This window comes from Rhodamnia argentea, chromosome 3, assembly GCF_020921035.1.
Source record: "Rhodamnia argentea isolate NSW1041297 chromosome 3, ASM2092103v1, whole genome shotgun sequence".
Classification (NCBI taxonomy): domain Eukaryota; kingdom Viridiplantae; phylum Streptophyta; class Magnoliopsida; order Myrtales; family Myrtaceae; genus Rhodamnia; species Rhodamnia argentea.
Window position 1 is genome coordinate 8,215,548 of NC_063152.1, and position 20,801 is coordinate 8,236,348.

General features: G+C 38.2%; 1 protein-coding gene and 1 pseudogene across 1 annotated transcript in view; one reads left to right on the top strand and one right to left on the bottom strand.

Moving 5' to 3' along the window:
- The window catches only part of LOC125314035 (disease resistance protein RPV1-like), a 147,636-nt gene that overhangs the window by 81,472 nt on the left and 45,363 nt on the right, over nucleotides 1-20,801 (top strand). The window lies entirely within an intron of this gene.
- On the bottom strand, nucleotides 1,979-5,168 carry LOC125314360 (annotated as a pseudogene).

Here is a 20,801-nt window from a genome sequence, read left to right on the forward strand (position 1 = left end):
AATTTTCTTTATCGGAATTTTTCTCTTTTGAGTTATTTATGCAAGCATGACTGAATAATGAATCTGATTGCAAAAACAAATTAGAAGATTTCGATGGGAGGAGGACTAAAATTAAACTTATGCGTAGAGACAAAAAAAAATGTATTAAGAAATCGACTTACGTGATATACTAACTCATTCGATATTTTCTTTATTTTTTCATCCCCTTATAAATGTGTGTTTCTTAGACACCTAGGATAAAAAGATTCTTAATTTTGGCTCGGTATGCTCCTCACTATTTTTGAGTTAGACAAAGGTTAAGGGCACACCTCTCGCCCTTTGATTTGCGATATGAAATAACATCGAATTAACAATAACGATTTTGTGAAAATAAAATTAAACTCAGAATGAATACGGGAGATATATTTTTTATTTGATTTGCAGGATAATCTAAGAATAAAATCAACAAGCTTGAAACTCTTTTAATTAGTTTAACTACGTGAAGATTAAATCCTAATATTATAATGTTGTTTCTTCAAATTATAAATTTGATATGTAACTTACAAGTTACTCGCATCTAATTATAATCATAAAAGTAAGATTAGAACTATAATGCAATATCCGATGATTATAAGTCAGTCAAGAATTATTACGGCCTTTTAATATAAATTCTATCAAATTACTTTTAATGGGTGTAATAATACAAATCATGAACTATTAGTAGTTTTTGCAATAAATTATTATTTACCCAGTATAATAAAATTCACATTATTTAATTATGGCACTTAACCTCTTCATTATTTGTGTTTAATAATCAAGTTATCCGATAATTTAATTTTCACTTAATTGAGTATTCTAAAATCCTAGTATGGTTGCTCATCTACTGAGCATCATGCACCAGCTAATCGTAACATTAAATTAAAACGAAGGCTCTCTATGTTTCATTAAAAAAAGAATGATTTGTAAAATATTTTCTTGAAAAATAATAACTTTTATCTCTCGAAATAATTAATCAATAAAAAATAGTTTCGTATGGAAATATTTTCCATTTATCATTTTGCAAGCAATAAAAATGATTATTTTTAGAAAAACCTTTTTTAAATTATTTATTTTTTGCGAAACGAACAGAGTCTAAATTAAAATATTATAATGTTTACCCTATAACCAATCGTGTATGTTAGATTCTTATTCTCGAATCTACCCAGCACCCATTAGATCATGCATGCTCGCTTTTAGGTCTCTAAAGACTCCCTTGTTTTGACAAATTACATGTTGAGTTCATTAATAATAGGCCTAAAAAAATTTAGTAAACCCCATAATTTTCTATGAGATTTTTTTCCTTAAAATTACTGAATAAGTCCTACAACTGTTCCAATAATGCGCTTGAGTGCGAAAACTCACATTTCGTGCATTTAAGTCCTCAAACATTCAACTTGGATGCACAATTTTTTAACCTTTTCTATTCTTTTAATATCCCCCAACTATTAATTAAAACAATCTCACCCGAACATCCGACAAAACTTGCCGGAGCTAATGGAAAGACTAATGATTAAAAATCGAATCCCGAAATACTGATTAGTTCCGATTACAACTTTCTTGCCGGGAAAAAACCAAACTAAACCACAAAAAGGGTTATGTTAAAATTCCACTTTATCTTCTTTTGGGTAGCACAGAAGTACTCCAAGTTCGAGTCTTTGAAATCAAACGCAACCAAATTATAAACAAATTTTCAGACAGAGAAAGCTGAGCAATTTCTCAACCAAAACATCCCTTTCATATGTCGAAAATTCGCTGCTGTTAACCTCCTTCCTTGAGGAGGTTCATATTTGCAAATGATCCAGTTTAAATCAGGAACATGTTAAAAACCTGATATCACAGTTCATGTAACTTTACTGTCAAAAGCGAGTGAATAAGAATGAGCAGCGTAGGGTGCAGGGCAACATACCCTTGCCATGAGACCAACCCAAAACCGGGATTTTCGCATGCTTTTATGAGACACCTATTCGAAAGGATAATCAAAGATAACCTCGGCATTTTTGGAAGCTCTTTGATATCTGAGTACGTTTCGGCTCGTGCCAAGTAGTTTCGACAGAACAGCAGCGTCAAGGCATTTTTGTCCGTGGCATGTGGGCAATTCAGTCTTGATAATCAACTTCTCCAGCACAAGTGCTTCCCCAAGAAGAAACTTAATCAGGGCGAGCAGATGTTTTGACCCAAAACTATTAGCTCCAAAACCGATGATCTCAACTCTCTTGAGATGTTTTACCAAAAAGTCGAAGTTCCCCTTCCGTGATGGTAAAAAATCTCCTTCGTCAAAGTTAAAACGTTCTGCAGATTCTTCAAAGAGGTCAAGCTGCACAAAGATACCCCATTTAAGAAACTTACTTCACATTAGAAGATGATCCACAAGGGAAAAAAATTCATCTGCTAACTAAAATTTCAAACAAACAACCATCATTTGTCCACCGCACATGCTAGTTAGTTTTACTTTATATGCAGTACAGATCAATTGGATCTCTTAAACTCGTCCATACCATATAACATCATCTCTCTCGAGGTGCTCATATTAGTTCAAGATCCTAATGTACATAGCAGCAAAAGAACCTTCTGTACATCAATGCAGGTTACTTTAAGACATGAAAAACAACAGCTTAATATTGCCCTGTACAAATGTTGAGCTGACTGATGGAGTTATAGGCAATTTTCAATTGCTAAAATAAATACAGAGTTTGAGACTGATCATCTTTTTGTGCTTCCAAAGTTGTAAATCACTGTTTAAACATTCGTGCAAGAAAGAAGACAGCAGAAGAAGTGAACTGAAATATCATAGCAAAGGAGCAAACCTGAAGGGGGAGGTCAGTCAGGACTATGTCTAATTTTTCCAGGCACTGTGAACTTTTTAGCAAGTATGCTATCCCGGGAAGGTCCCATTGACTAACTGGCCCATGTAGTATCAGGTTCTGACATTTGAAGAATGGAGAAGGCAGTCCTTCCAACTCCAAAAGGGACAGAATCTAAGCAGCGAGCAAGCAACAAAGAAAATATAATTAATATTTCTTTTCCTGTATTACATGAATAAAGAATAACAAAATTACGGTCCATCCAGACAATCTATCCTTTGATCCTGTCTCCCAGCCAGGAAAAGAGCGATAGGAAACCACAAGCGGAAATAAAAAGTGAATCTCTTTACGAATCGACAGTATTTACATATGCTTCTCATGTAAAACTTGTGATCTTTGAATGATCTGAAAATTCTATTAGTTAGTTCCATGAGACATCAAACCTCGTTACTGATGGAAGTTTCCAAGTGAATCTGTCCATTGCCATTTTAAAATAATATGAGAAATCTCTGTAAGATATATTATCGAACAACAGCAAAATGTGACAAGAGACCATGATTTGGTTCTGCCAGCCTAAGATCCATTATTCTGTCATATTTCCAGATAAATGACTTTTCTATATAAACTGAAAGAATGAATTGAAAAGGCACACCTCAAATGATCTATTTATACATCTTTCTTTCTTTTTTTTTGCGAAAATCAAGCGTCTAATAATGTTGTGTTGAGTAGCATCCATAATAATTAACAATATCTAATGAATTGAAAAGGCACACCTTCAAATGATCTATTTATGCATCTTTTTTTTTTTTTGCGAAAATCAAGCATCTAATAATGTTGTGTTGAGTAGCATCCATAATAATTAACAATATCTAATGAATTGAAAAGGCACACCTTCAAATGATCTATTTATGCATCTTTTTTTTTTTTGCGAAAATCAAGCGTCTAATAATGTTGTGTTGAGTAGCATCCATAATAATTAACAATATCTAATGAATTGAAAAGGCACACCTTCAAATGATCTATTTATGCATCTTTTTTTTTTTTTTTTTGCGAAAATCAAGCGTCTAATAATGTTGTGTTGAGTAGCATCCATAATAATTAACAATATCTAATGGCATTCATTGTCCTCAACAGAGTGATCCCAGATCCATTTATTGGAAATTAAACAGAGGGAAGAAGCTCTGCGGTTCGCACGGTTCGCTATATGTTCTTAAATTATAATTTGAAACACTACCAGTAACTATTTATGCAGGCATTCACAATAATGCCGAGAATGCCACAGAGACCTGAGGTCACTCGACCTGGGCAGCAAACATGACTAGACAGTGCTAATCACAGACACTTCTAAAACGTAAAAATAATGAGCTCGTACCTGCAAGCACCAACCGCCAATGGTGATTGTAGGTACTCCGTGCAGCTTCTCAAAAAATCCCTTCACCAAGTCGCAGCACATCCTCTTTTTATCAGATACAAGAGTTCCAGTTCGAATTCGAATGGAAAAAACTAACTCAGCTTCAACCAAAGAAGATACATCGTCAAGTCTGAACATGGAATCATGATACCATCTGCCTAATACACGCAGTGACTGCAAATGCGGGGCCCAAATTCTGTCCGGATTAGAGAACCAGTGATCGTTGAGTACCAACTCTTTCACGCTTGTTGAATCTATTATAATGTTCTTCACTCCTTTGCACCCGCGGAACTGAACGGACTCTAAAACAGGACTTCCACTGAAAACTCCCTCAAGTACATCATCACTCAACTCTGAATATTCGATCACCAAAGTCTTAAGACATGGCCACCTAATAATCCCACCCAATGAGAAGCAGCACAAACTGACTTCCAGACGCGCCAACCAACTCAAGCTATACAGGAACTGCGGCAGTTCATACTTTACCGGCGAGAAGAAAGACGGCCTAAGGTGGAGCTCCTCCACAGGGCGTCCCGCCGCGAATCGAAGCCATAGGTCGACCTTGGGGCGGTCGGGCTCATCGTACCTGAAGTCGGTGAGGTGGAATTTCTTCACCGCGGGCGAGGTGCACTGGCTCAGGACTCTGTCGACGAGGGACGGGAAGCCCAAGGCACCAATCTCTCCATCGAAGACAAGGTCGGTGGTGGTGGTCCAAGTGGACCGCCAGCACTTGGAGAGGACGCTGGTCTTGACGGCGTCTCGGAGGGGCAGAAACGAGAAGATGCGGTGGATCGCGGCGTCCGGCAAGGGGCTGATGAATCCCTAGGGATACTGCTCCGTTTCAAAGGAGGAGGAGGATGTGGGTTTTGTTTGGTGCGATTCGGCCGGTCGCCGGAGGATTCGCGGTGGCAGGCGCCGTGCACGGAGGTCTCCGCCATCGATTAAAAATTCTAGGGCTTCTGCGGTCGTTCCCCGAGTTTCCCTTGTCCTTTAATGCTCCTTTTATACTTACCCTATTTTAGTTTCCCTTGCCGACTGTGGAAAAAGAGTTGGAGAACCAAAATTAAACTCAAAGAAAAAGTAATTGTCGTAAGGAAGAAGAAGAAAAGAAAAATCGAAAAAAGGGAAAAAGCAAAGGGAAGAAAACAGACTTTTGGTTCTCCTAAATTGACGTAAATGTGAAATGGGGTGCCGATTTGGTATTTCTTTATGAAATAGAAAAATATTTCGAGATAAATGTTCCACAACATATCAATTTGAAATTTACGATGGAATTGACTCTTGAAGTAACATCCACCACGGTTTTGCTTGGCGGATGAAGCCGGTGGAGAAAAGTAGGTCGGTGGCGGCGGTTCGGGTGGATAGCCACTACTTGGAGAAGACGTATAGGTCTCGATAGCGTCTTCGATGAGCGAGGAGGAGGGGAGATGTTGCGAACTAGGCCGTCATGTAAAGGCATTGATGAAATCGTCAGAGGTTCTTCGCTTTGTCTCGAAGTCGGGAGGAGGAAATTGGTTTCATTCTATGCATTTTGGTCGTCCGCCGCAGAATTTGCTTTGGATCACTCCGTGCGTGGGGAAAGCTCTAGGCCATGGATATCATCCACTTCCAGGGTTTTTTCGTGAATTTTGCCACCAAAAGAGCTTTGAAGTTGGAGGTTTTGTACTCGGATGGCGAGCAAGCAACTAAAAGACAGGATCTATTTAGACGATAAGCTTGTTTCATTTGATGAAGAGACCTTTGCAATAAGATCGCTCCGGCAGAGGAAAATGAACCTCATGGACACAGACAACGACTAGAATAAAAAGTCTTAAGCAATCTCAAATCTTAGCGATAGATATTTTGATTTTCAAAAGGTCGAACTTATGATCTAGTTACGCTAGCAAACCCTTTCTTCGGGAAAAAAAAATCCCCTCAAGGCTCAAACCCAATTAAGCCACAAAAAAAAAAAAAAAGATAGTACTTCTAGTTTGTGTCATTGAAAGCAAACGCGAACCTCTTCCAACAGTGCAGATAAATATTATATCACTAAATTTTTTTGGGCCTAATACCCAAAAAAAAAAAACTCCAATTTTGTTATTTGTGATAATTATATCCAAAAAAAATTTTGTCTCATAAAAAACTTTAATTTTTACATTTGTCTCAATTCTATCCCAAACTTTTATTTTTGTCTTAATTTTTCCAGTCTAGTACTAAAAAAAATGCTTAACTTTAACATATGTCCCAATTATATCTAAAACTCTTTTTTTGTCTCATCAAAAATCTCCAACTATTACTTTTGTCCCAATTATACCACCGTTAGCCTTCCGTTCATAATTACCATTAGTTAATCTTACATGGTCTTTTCACGTTGTTAATGAATTACACCTCAACAAAGCTGATATGAAAAAAACTCTAAATTTATCTTCTATTATTTGCTTCCTCTATATATTACCAGGAGATATAGAGTCATTCATCACAGCACGTCGCGTATTTTCTTCGGCACTTAGCAGCCTAAACAAGGGCTAGACATGGAGATATTTGGACTAACGATCCAAAATCTTGTCATCCTTGAAACCTACTATTTCTAAATTTCAAAGATTCATTGGTAAGTTCGGTGAGAAAACTCGAAGCGCGTACGATTAATTAACGGTAATTATGGACGAAAGGCTGATGGTGGTAGAATTGGGATAAAAATAGAACTAAAAGTTTTTTTTATGAGACAAAAAAAAGTTTTGGATATAACTGGGACAAATGTTAAAGTTGGGGATTTTTTTGGCAATTAAACAGGTAGAATTTGGATAAAAGTAAAAGTTGAGATTTTTTATGAGAAAAATTTTTGGGTATAATTGTCACAAATGCTAAAATTATAGGGGTTTTTTTTTAATATTAGGCCATAAATTTTCTGTTCTTCCTCAAGAAGTGCAAATTAGGTACATGTTATAGACCTAAGGGAAAATTAATTTAAAAAAAAAGAGACCTAAGGGTAAATTTCAAATAAGTACCCGAAGTATCATCATTTTTTTGAATAAGGGTCTGAATTTAGTCTTGTTTTAAATAAGAACTTGATGTGATTTCATTGTTTCAAAGAAGGCCCAACCGAAATGCATTTTGGTCATTTATCTCAAAACCTAATACTGCAACAACTCACGTAACTTTATGGTTAAAAGAGTGTAATCTTGATGGGCTTTGCTACACCCATGATGCTCTCCTGACGCAAACCCCAAAATCCATCTTCATCATTTTTATAATATTTGGGTGAGAGTTGGCGCGGCACAGTAAGGAAGGCAAGGCATGGTGTGAGAAGAGAGCTAGTCGTCAAATCCCAGGGGACGAACCATGTCTGCGAGGATGGCGGCAAGGTGCAGCAGCATCGTGAAGATGAACCGTGCGCGTAGTGGCGGTGAGGAGAGATCTTGACTTTGAAGCTTTTCCTGAACGATGTGCTCTCTGTTCATCTTGGGAAAAGTACACTAGAAGTGTCATAACTTGTGTACGGCATTCACTTGAGTGACATAACTTTCAAAACGTTCACTTAAGTGTTATGACTTTAAAAAATCGTTCACTTAAATGCTACGTCGGAATAAAATCGTTCACTTGAGTGCTACGGTAACTTTTTCGGTGTGCCACGTCAGCTTTCCGGCATGTTACAGTAACTTTTCTAGCGTACCACGTCAGTTTTTCCGACGTCCACGTCAACATGGCATTCAAGTGAACGATTTTTGAAAGTTATGCCACTTAAGTGAACGTTTTGAAAGTTATGGTACTCAAGTGAATGCCGTACAAAAGTTATGATACTTATGGTATACTTTTCCCGTTCATCTCTATTTTATCTAATGCGCGTCTTTCTTCTTCTTTTTTCTTTTCTTGTTCTCCAAGGAGGCGATGGCCATGTGGTGAAGGCCTGTATCTGTCCAAGAGAGAGACCAAAGTAAGAAGATGATGGCGGAGACTAGAATTATCAAAATAGGCCACGGACCCATTTCTTAATCATAATTGAGAGGCCGAGTCATCATATGGATTAGTTATGTTTAGTGAGGTTATAAATATGTTTAGAATGGCAAAGCCCAAAAATACATAGGTGTTAAATGGGTTCGCAGTTTTATCCCAAACCCAACTCACACGTTAGGGAATCTCTCCACCCTCTATTAGAAAATAATGAGCACCTGGGATTGTTCCAAGTTTAGAAATGTCTTGGTGGACCCACAAGATGGGCTCGACTTCACTTTTATTAAAAATATCAAGACGATTTCATTTCTTCCCAGTTAATTTTTGTTTTTATTAAATTTGTAAGTTGCATCTGTTAATTATTTGAATATATGCTTCCATGGTTTCATTTGGCATTTTTATTTCGACACGACATGATACGAAATGCGACACTTAATTTCTCAAAAAAGTAGAGAATTCCGACATGTTGGAACACATTGTGTGTTAAATATGTGTTTGTATATATACAAGGTCCATTGTCATGTATTATAAAAATATCATCAATGAGTTTCTTTTTTTTTATTCACGAATTTTTTTTTTGTGCCTGGATATATAACTTAAGTATATATATTTTGATAAATTGGTTTGCCAACCTAAGTGCTTCATCGTAGTCGGCAGCTTAAGGCAAAAGCTTGAAGAATCCTCCATACATGGCGATAATAGAATTCTCCGCCGATCCATCTTGCCTACGGAAACGTCCACGATCACGACCTCCTTTGGGTCGAGATGAAACCCGAAACTCAGTGGATTACATCAGCCAATTGCCCGACACCATCATCCTCCATATCTTCTCCTTCTTGACGACAAAAGACGCCATCGGAACTAGTGTCGTGCCCGAGCGATGGCGATCCACTTGGACCGCTAATCCCCATATGTCTTTCTCTATGCCCTCCGATGATGACTATGTTGATGGCATGACGTTGGAGAGTTTCATTGCTTTCATGGACGCCGTGCTGTTGCTCTGCACCGCAATCAAGGTGAAAAGCTTCCTCTTTGAAGTTCCTTTGTCTCGCCTTCCACTCGTGAAGCGACTCTGCTGTTGGGCCAACCATTGATAGGTGGCTACTCTTTGCTTTCGGGCATGGCCTCGAAGATTTGACCTCGCGCAAGGACAACATTTATGCGTTGCCACGGTTCTTCTTCCGATGCACTACGCTGGTGAGTCTTCACGTGTGACGTTGCTATTTTTTCGATGATTGATGCCCTGAATTGGTGAAGTTCCGATCTTGAAAATTTCCGCTCCTCATCTTCTCAATTTACGTTTATCGGGCAAGTATTCTGCTTTTGAGAGAGTGTTAGTAGAATTCAGACTAGATGAAGTATCTTCTTTGGTTGAAGCCGAGGTAAATTTCGAAATGCTTATGGAGATGATAAGGTTAAGGTTTGTGTGGATGTAGTCAAGGGGCTTCTCGAGAGATTGCAGCATGTAACGACATGTAACGACATTGGTGATAGGGAGCTGGTGCCTGCGAGCCAACTTAATTAATTTTGAGCCCTGTCGGTTCTAATTCAAGTTGCGGACAAAATTACCAACTGTGCCATTTGCTTAGGACTAATTGTATTATTTTTTGTTGGCTTGATATGCCATGCTCATAATCGTTTATTCAATGAAACATAGTCATCTTATGGAGATTCAGTGGAACTTTTGCGGAATGAGATTGTTTTTAACTTTTTGTAATTGGACTTATACACATCTTATCGCCATTATGGATCCGACAATACATCCAAACATTGATAAGACTAAAATCTATTGTGCCATAAAAAGATTTTCTTGAGAAGCACCTGCTGGTTGTTTGCTCATTTGTTTGGTCTGTCGCCTATAGTGAGAGATGGTTGGAACTATACGCATGTCTTATGAATGAACTTCTTTTGTGCTTGAAGGAGTTAAAAGTGAATAATTTCCACAATTGACATGCTTAGGTGCTGTCTTTAAGGGAGGCGAGAGAAGTGTTTCTTCCATCCTTAGAATATTGGCATCTAATGTTCCACGTTGCAGCGGACCATGAGGGAGTTCGTAGTATAGTGAAGATACTCGAAAGTTCCCCTCGCTTGGAGAAGTTATTCGTACAACTTGCACACCCGATTCTGAATTTGCGGTAAACAACTACTAGAACTCTCCGAATTCACTTTTAACAGCAGATTGCATGAACATGCATAGTTTGTGAATTTCAGCCTTAGGCCGGATATAAACTTGTCATTTCTTTTGGTCTCGTGATTGAAAATCGTCTTTGCACTTTGACATTTTAACTAATTTCGGATTCTCTATCTATTTACATTTCTCTTAATGTGCAACTGCTATTTTATCTCCGTCAAACCTTGATATTTGTCTCATCCAGTTCCAATTCTATCACTCACCTTTTGCCAGACTGTTCAAGATCTGCATCTCTTGAGTTAATTCCAACATTTATAGTCAATCTCAAATCTGCTACAAGCATTTTTTTTATCTAAAAAAAAAAAACACTAGCTAGTGTCAAATCCACCCCTGTTAGCCCTCCGATCCCAAAACAGGCATTATGTTTGACTTGACATTTTTATGGCAGTAAAAATCTGCATGCACCGCCATTGTCCCAAAACAAACTTACAATAGGAACGCACTTAAGGGCCTATTTGGCATTCCAACTAAGTGATTCCGATTAGAATCGTATTTTTTTATTCCATTTTACATATGACTTTTAGAGAAGCAATCCGCGTTTAATAACTACATAAAATTTCTGTTTCCGAATAGAAATACATTTCTTCTTTTTTTAAACAAATTTAAATATTTTTTTAAACTTTTTTTAATTTTTTTTAAAATTCCCCCATTTTTTATCTTTTGATTTTTTTAAATTTTTAATTTCCCCTTTTAAGTTTTAAATTTTTTGTTAAATTTTAAATTTCATTTTTAAATATAAAAAAGTAGTTGTTAGTAAATTTTCAAATATAATTTTAATTTTTTAAAAGTTCAAAAGTCCACGCGGACTTAATTATTTTTTTAAAAGAACTGAGATTTTGTTCTTTTTGGTGATTTTGAAAAGTGCTATTTTTTTTTAGAATCAAATTTCTTTTTTTTTTTTTTTTTTTTGTCCAAAAGATTCAAATTCAAAATTATTTACACTACCAAACATGTTTTTGATTCTTTTTTGTTCCGAAAAGCGGAATTAGAAAAATAGAAACGTTACTAAATAGAACATTGGTGCATTGTCTTGTGACTATTGAGTAGGGGTGTGCAACCGGACCGAGTTTACCCGAAATCCGGATCGACCCACCCGAAAAACAGGGTCGGGAATTTGTTCTTGCTCAAACCGGTCCAAGTTTCGGTTCCAATTTTTGGGAACCGGTTGAAACCGGTCCGATTCCCGATTTTAGGTGAAGACCCACTGGACCGGTTTTAGAACTGGTTTTTAGTTACTTAAAAAAAAAAAAAAACCCTAATGTAGTGTCCAAATAACTATGAGTTTGGTTTTATGCTCGTGGTGTTTGAGTTTTTCTGGTGCTGGTTCATGTGCGTTTAATGTGATGTCTTTTAGCATGTTATTTGGATCATACAATTTTAGTTCTTTTTTAATGGGTACAACGAAAATTGAAGTGTGATAGAAAGACTTGCACTATGTTAATTCAGCGTTACGGAGGATCATTGTTGCTCTTGGTGGATTACAACTTTTATTTTTTATATCAGAGTTTGTTACTTTTGGTGGATCATACTATTATTTATTATTATTTTTTGGATTGTTGCTTTTGGTGTATTATAATTTTTGTTGCTCATTTCATCAATGCCCATATTATTTTGATTAAAAAAAAGGAAAAACAGGTTCTCGGGTAGACCGTGAAACCGGACCGAAAAATAGGGTCGGTTTCAAAACAGGTTCCAAGACAAACATGATCGGTTCTCGGTTCCAAAAACTGGGAACCGGTTATAATGAGGTCGGTTTCGGGGTTTAGGTATGGACCCGGCCCACTCGGCCCATGCTCACCCCTACTATTGAGAAACCAAGTTCCATCAAGCGACCTAACGAAAGCCCAAGAACAATGCTATCATCTCTCCAAAAGCCAAATCACTGCTGAGAAAGAAAAAGAAAAAGGAAATAACCTAATATTCTCACTGGAAAACAAAAGATTACGCACCATTTGACGCCTTTAATTCTGCCCTTGTTTGATTTTGGCGAAGGGAAAGAGCGAACCCTTTATAGTTGAGAAATTGTTATGATAATTCCTTTTAGAGTAATTTGAATTTAAGAATAATAAATTTGGAAAATGCATTAACCTGCCCGCTACGTGGTGCTATCAATAGCTTGAACTAAGACAAGAAAATCATCAAATAAAAAAAGTTAGCGATTGTCTCATAAAATCTTACATGGTATCAAATTAGGAAGTCCTGAATTTAAATCTTTTCATTCCCCTACTATTAACATAATAAACCACGCCTTGATCTCACAAAATGTCACATTCTATAAGCGCTCATTTTCATGCTAATTTATTTGTCTCCAAAAACGGAACTTCAATTTCAATTGTTCGTGGAAAAGCTCTTTTGCTTTGACAACCAAGGAAAAACATGCCCCAACTAGAAAACCCCTAAGTAATCCTTTTATCTCATTAAAACTATGCATGCAGCAGACTTTATTTAAATTAATTTCCCAATAAACTCATTTAGTTATCCTAAAAATAGCATTACTTACAAAACTCGTTGTTCGGATACACTCGCGGACCCATGCCTATGCACGTGGGTCTTGAAGAGTTTGGCCGTTGAAGCTCTATGCAGCTAACACTTATACTTCATTGATTATATGAAAAAAATTGAAATTGTTTGAAGAAATTAGAATTTGAAAATTCAAATCAGCAATTCATCTTTACTTCAACGGGACGATTCTGTTGTCTACGATTCTCGCTCCGCCATTCCATCGTCTCCCCACTCTGTCTTGCTCTGCAAATTCTCTCCTCTCGCTTTGTCTCCCAACTGTTTCAAGAACATGGCCAGGGATCTTCATCTCCATCAAAATGAAATCTTGAACCTTGACTACATCGGCGGATTACCCGACCACTTAATCGGTCATATCCTGTCTTTCATGAGCACGATTGACGCTGTCAAGACCAGCATTTTGTCCAAGTAGTGGCATTCCGCTTGGACCTTCAATCTGTGCATGGATTTCTTTCTATGTCAAGGCAGCAGCTAGTGGTACTCCAATTTCGTGGATTTCGTCAACAAGGTGCTCTGCACCACACCTCGAGTGAGGAAATTCATCCTCTACGCACCTGGGGTCCCCATTGATTGACTCGGTTCTCGGTAGATGGCTCGAATATTTAGTGAGCCATGGTGTGGAAGAGGTGTCCGTATCCCTTTTCTTACGGCGTTGTAGCATGTATCGTTTACCCGGTTCTTTGTTCTGCTCCAGCACGATGGTGGATTTGCGAGTGTCTATCGCGCAAGCAGATTTTTCTACATTGGATTTTGTTGATTTGCCTTCTCCGAAAAGATTGTCCATCCAATTTGGGGAGCTCAAGATCGATGCGTTGGCGAGTCTTCCGAGGGACCGCCCTGTTCTTCAATTTCTGGAATTGAAAAGCTGTTGAGACTTATCGTGCGTCGTGGTTCCAACCAGAGCTTTCAGAGAGATGCTTATAGATTCTCACATGTTTGAATGCGATTAACGTCCAATCCCGAGTATTTCGGCTCCCCACATTCTAAACTTGCACCTATTGGGCAATTCCTCTACGGAGAAGTTCGCAGTGGATGAAAAAGTCTTTAGTTCGGGCCGAGCTGGATTTTCTACATGACTAGTCCTACAATCGATGAGACTCATGGCAATCTAGTGAAGGTGCTTCTCCATAGCCTGTGTCACATCACGAAATTGGTTGTAGGGAGCTGGTGTCTCCGGGTGCGATTTGCATGCAACAAATACGTCCCGTTGTTTGTTGGTTGTTAGTTTCAAAGATACGTTTGTTAGTAGAATTTTTGCTGGATGTGGCTTTTTTCCTTTGTGTAATATGACTCATACGCATCTTACCCGATATGGCCGTTAGAGGCTCAGCAATCCATTGAAATAAATTTTAGTAAGACTAAAATCTGATGTCCCATAAAAAAAAAAAAATCACAAGAAACATTTGCTGGTTGGGCGTGGGACCCGTAAACACGCGATTGACACTCCAGTACTCGTGTCCCACGAATTATTAATGCGCACTTCGTACTTTAAAATCAAAATTGGGCCCCAACACCATGGGCCATAGAGCACACCAGCCCGTCCGGCGACCTACACCGATTTGAGGCCCCATTTTATAAGGATGTGCCCCTCTCTTTCTCTATTTCTTGACCGATGTGGGATTGCTATCAATTAGAAACTTGTCTGTTCTAGATTAAAAAAAATACGTGGCCCTTTCCTTGTCTTCTTTATCTTAAAATACTGCGAAAATGGATAATTTCTTGAGACAAATGAGGCGCTTTTTAACTCTGAGTAGCTTTATTATGTCATACGCGTTCAGTGAAACATCATACATTTTGCTTTCCATGTCCATGATAAATGGTTGATTAAGAAATGTTACCTCTATACATAAATGGGCTTTTACGGATAGCTTTGGGAACAGTTTAAAGATTTTTAATTGAGGGGAGAGTTAAGAGGGAAAGTTGATCTCTGTTGTATTCATTTTCAGCTGACATCTTATCTGGTGAATTAGGTACATGCAATTTATCACCACAGGGTGGTTGATGTCCTGTTGTTGTGTGTTTAAAATGTCTAAGCTCATCAAGTTTCATACTAAGAACTTAGTTTTGCTGTCCATTTGCAGGTCAAGTGTGATTCAGTGTTTGGAAACGGTGATGAAAGGAATATTGCTGTCAGAAGTTGTGTGTCGGTTTGGCTCAACAGCTAAAGAGGGTTGAGATTGTTGGGTTAGACAATGACTGTCTAGAGCTAAAATGGATGCTTTACTTGGTGAAGTATTTGCTGCGTGATGCACTCGCATTGGAGAAGTGGGTCCTAAAAGCTAAACGACGGCATGAATTGAGAGAAAAGCTTGTTAATCCTGGCAAATTGCTTGAGTTCAACTCCTATGCCACCCAAGAGCTTCAGCGAATGCTGAACTGATTTTACAAGGCGTTCAGCATGACGAGCAGAAAGGCAAGTAGAAAAAAGGAGGAGTTATTGGAAGCAGCAGCGAGGCAGAATCTGAAGCGTTTGATGTTGGTTCTGCAGTCCTCGTTTTGAAAAGTATTCTTTGTCTTTCAAAGAGGCTCAGTGAATAAGACCATAGAAGCCACATGTAAATGATACTGATAGGATTCTTTTTGAAACGTACTCTTTGACTATGAGTCTACAAGTTGCTTGCGCTGTTCTGGTGACATGGTGATTTACATGTTCGACAAAGAAAAAAGTGCTTTAGTAGTGCGATTCGTTATGCTGCTGCAAAATGTCTTACTTTGCTGCAGTGAAGGATTTTCAATTGCTGGCATGAAGATCCAAATCATGGAAACAGACTGCCAGATACTTGATTGATGTCTTGGGTGTCCAAAATGTGTTGGAATACACTGCATTAGGCAAAACAATGTCATCCTCATTATCAAAACAGCTTGGAAATAAAACGCAGTGAAGTACATTGGTGACCTTACGTTGTTTCCTCTTTTTGCCGCTTCTCACAATGCCTCTCTTTCAACAATGGTTATAGATAGCCTCAGCTTTTTCGGAAGCCATAGACATTGGAGCAATAAGAAGCATGTGATCTGTCGCAATTCATAGCCATCCCACGACTTTCTTAGGACAATCAAACCATTGACCAAACACATTGGTCCCATTGTGCAGTTCCGTTAAGCAGTCTGCATCATTAAACTAGACAAAACTCAAAAGGGAATGGAAACTAAGGATTTTACCAAGTGCTTGTGAAGGATACTAAATCCGATCTAATACATACTCAAAAACAGCGGAAACATGCCCAATAGATCACCATATTCACCGATCGACGAAGATACATCACGAGGACATACCTTATTGATCACCGATTAGATGCCCTTTGCGATCTCGGAGTTTTTCTCTGTCAAACGACAATCGACGATGGGAGGAGCGTTCTTCGTTCTCTGTTTTCTTGAAAGTGACAGAATGAACAACTTGGGAGAACGATGGAGACCACGTCGATTATTGACGTAAAACCAACCAACGTGACTTTTCACGTTTGAGCATATAACTGCTCAATGGGGTGTGGTTGCCCGCATGGGCGCATACCGTATCTCCTGTAGACCCCACTTTAATATTTAATCTAATATCTCTCACTCGCCCATGTAGGGCAAACAACTCCTATTTGTCCACGGAGGACTAACAACTAAACCTTTTATCTTCGCAAAGTTCATATTGGCAAATAACCCGTGCGACCAAGATACACCGAGAGCTCGTTGTCATATATCCGTTGGGAGTATATGACAGCTCTAAAATTGGACATAAAAAGAAATGAATTGTATGCTATACCGTAGATCGATCAGTCACATATAAATTTCTCACTAGATCTCATTTTAAAATTGACATATTATATTCACAATTATGATTACACCAAATAATCATAATTGACCGGTATGTGAATATAATTCATAATGTGACTTAAAACTCCAAATCAATCTTCCTCATTCATTAGATCTCTCAATCTCGGTTCAGCTCGCTTTTCTAGAAATGTCCCTTTAGATCGAATCAATTTCATGACCATAGGCAACACCCTAAGATAGCAAACACTAAATAGAGACCTTGAGAATAATGAAGAGTCATGAGGGTACTAAAAATGAGGAATTTTATCCTCGAGAGTCTCACACGGCACTGAGAAGTTGAGATAAAAAACTCTTGCCTACTCTCATTGGTCGATAGTGCATACGTAATATGAAATACGTATTACGGTATGTTCTCCTTCCCTATGGAGCGTATGTCTTTCTATTTTAATACCGTACAGATGCTCATCTTGACACACTCGGTGTCTAACTTGAGTTCACGTAACAACTCCAGCCAAGAGTTTTCATCAGAACTCTCATCCGGCGTTTAAGACAGATAAAGCGAAATATGTGGGTTATTTCACTTCCGGACATTGTAAGTAATAAGTCCTCATCTTAACATCATGTTAAGGCGGTATTATTATTTTAAGCTTGAGCTCTCAATTATCACCTAGATAATAAACTTAAAATTGCCTCATCTCTATTCACTACATAAAAAAATAGAGGCGATTACCCATGTGAGTGGGCTAACCTCTCATCCGTCCGACATACCTTTTCAACATATAGTGCACCAAGCATTAATATGCATGAATATCAAATAAACTTATAGACTTTAATATTGATAAACAACATCATCAATTATTAATGTTCGGGGAAAAATTACAAATATTCAATACATTAACCTCTACGGAGTCCTAGAGTCTTTATATGACCAAAGAGAGCATCTCTAGGAATTGGCTTTGTCATGGGATCCGCTAACATTCTATGCGTAGATATATACTGTAGGTTCACTTCCTTTCGGGCTTCCATGTCCTTGACATAGTTATACTTAATGTCTATGTGTTTGGTCTTACTATGAAACTTAGGATCCTTAGTATAAGCCATTGCTGCTTGACTATCACAATAAACCTTCACAGGTTTTGCAGCATCTCCCGTAACACCCAAATGATCCATAAATCTTCTAAGCCAAACAACTTCTTGTGCTGCCGCCGATAATGCCACGAACTCGGCTTCCATGGTGGATAAGGCTATACATCGTTGTTTCTTCTTGCTCCATGATATGGCGCCATTATTCAGTAAGAATACATTTCCAGAAGTGGATTTTCTCTCATCCAAATCTCCTCCCCGGTCAGCATCGGTGTAGCCCTCTAGGTGCAGATCACTTCCTTGATAAGTTAGCGAGTAATCGGCGGTTCCTTTCAGATACCTCAAGATTCTCTTAACGGCAATCCAATGTGCTTGACCTGGATTGGATTGGTATCTACCGACCAATCCAACTGCATAACAAATATCAGGTCTTGTACACATCATAGCGTACATGAGACTTCCAATAGCACTGGCAAATGGAACGTTTTTCATACGTTCTTGCTCTTGTGGAGTCTTAGGACACATTCTTCGGCTCAACCCATTACCTTTTGCAATAGGAGTATCAATGGGTTTGCAATCTTGCATACAAAATCGTTCGAGAATTTTATTGACGTACGTCTCTTGCGAAAGAGATAATGACCTTTTCGAACGATCTCTCGAAATCTTAACTCCGAGAATGTATGTAGCTTCATCCATATCTTTCATTTCAAAATTAGAAGATAGCCAACTTTTGATTGTCTTCACAAACTCCATATTATTTCCAGCAATCAATATATCATCAACATATAATGATAAAATTACAAAGTGACCTTTGGACTTTTTGATATAGACGCAATTATCTTCATTAATTATTACAAAATCATATGCCACTATGGCATTATTGAAGCGTATATACCATTGTCTTGAAGACTGCTTAAGGCCATTTATTGATCTCAAAAGTCGACATACTTTTTGTTCTTGGCCCTTTTTAACAAACCCAACGGGTTGTTCCATGTAAATCTCTTCATCTAATTCTCCATTTAGAAAAACAGTCTTTACATCCATTTGATGTAATTCAAGATCCAAACTAGCCACTATTGCTAGAATGAGGCGAATCGAGGTAAATCTTACCACGGGAGAAAAAGTATCTTCATAGTCAATTCCTTCCCGTTGGTTATATCCTTTCGCCACAAGGCGTGCCTTATATTTCTCAATTGAGCCATCAGCCTTACGCTTTATTTTGAGAACCCATTTGTTCCCAATGGCTTTGCGTCCTTTCGGAAGATCAACCAGTTCCCAAACTTGATTTGATTTCATTGACTCCATCTCTTCTTTCATTGCTTTCATCTATTTTTCCTTATCAGGGCAAGATAGAGCCTCATTCACATTTCTTGGCTCATCTTCATCCAATGGAGCGATCATGAAAGCTTCCCCTTCAATTTCAAAGCGTCGTCGAGGAATGCTTTTGCGACCAGTTCGTCGTGGAGAAGATTGTACCAAGGGTACTTCTTCCTCCAATACGCTCCCACTCGGACCGGATAATGGTATTGATTCATCAAGTGGTTGCAATGGAGATCGGTTTGTATTCAACTCCCCACCTCTCACATTGCTTCCACTTGGATCATTATGTCCAACGATCTCATTATCTTGATCCAATGTCTCAAATAGGGAACAATCTTCACCTATTTCGCCATTTCTTGGAAATTCATTCTCTAAGAATGTGACATCTCGTGATTCAAATTCAGTCACATTTCCACTTTCTTGCTCACCTATGAACACATTTCCCTTTGAGTGTTCTGAGTATCTTATGAAGATACTCTTTTTGCCTCTTGGTCCTAATTTTTCATATTTATGTGAGGACTCATGAGTATAGGCAAGACAACCCCAAGGTTTGAGAAAGCTTAAATCAGGTTTTCGACTTGTCCACAATTCATATGGGCTAGAAGTAACTGATTTGGAAGGCACTCGGTTAAGTATATAGGCAGCAGTTAATAAAGCATCGCCCCAAAAGGCAATCGGTAAATTAGCTTGTGCCATTATGGACCTAACCATTTCAAGTAGGGTTCTGTTTCGTCTTTCGGCAACACCATTTTGTTGCGGAGTGTATGGAATAGATAACTGTCTATCTATTCCGTTTTCATCACATAGATTTCTGAACTCATCAGATAAATATTCTCGACCTCGATCGGATCTCAAAGCTTTTATTTTCTTATCTAAGCGATTTTCCACTAAGGTCATAAATTTCTTGAAGCAACTAAATGATTCTGATTTATGAGATATCGGATAGACATATCCATATCGAGTATAATCATCAATAAATGTGATCAAATAAACAGCACCATGCCTTGCCCTAACATTCATCGGGCCACAGATGTCGGTATGAATTAATTGCAATGGAAATTCAGCTCTTGTTCCTTTTCCAAATGGCTTTCTAGTTGTTTTTCCCATTAGGCAATGCTCACAGGTAGGCAATTCAACTTTCTCAATATTGCCTAATAAACCATCTTTGGCTAATCTATTCATTCTTTGTTGGCCAATATGACCAAGTCTAGCATGTCATGTATTCACATCATTCTCATTAGAACTAGAAGATGCAAACAGGGAATAACATACATTCACACTAGCATGTTCAACATCTAATACAATAAAGCCATCCGTGAAATAACCAGAACCATAAAAAGTTGTTCCTAACAACAAATCCACACCATTATTGTAAAAATTCATACTAAAACCAAGTTTGACTAATACCAACACAGACACAAGATTTCGACGAATCTCCGGAGCGTACAGAACATCATATAGAAATAAAGTGCGTCCACCACGCATGATAAGTTGGCGAGTGCCAATTCCTTTCACTTTTACTCTGGAATTGTTTCCTACATAAATCCATCTCGCTCCACTTGGAATTCGTCGAAATTCCACGAACGTATTTCGATCTCTGGTTACATGGTCTGTGGCTCCCGAGTCTACAATCCACAAAGGATGAGATTCAGTTAAAAATACAGAACTTGATACGTAACAAACACCTTTAAGTGTGTTAAGGGTTTCTACCTTCTTCGGCTCACCACGGTCGCGAGCGAAGTGACCCTTCTTGCCACGGTTGTAACATTTC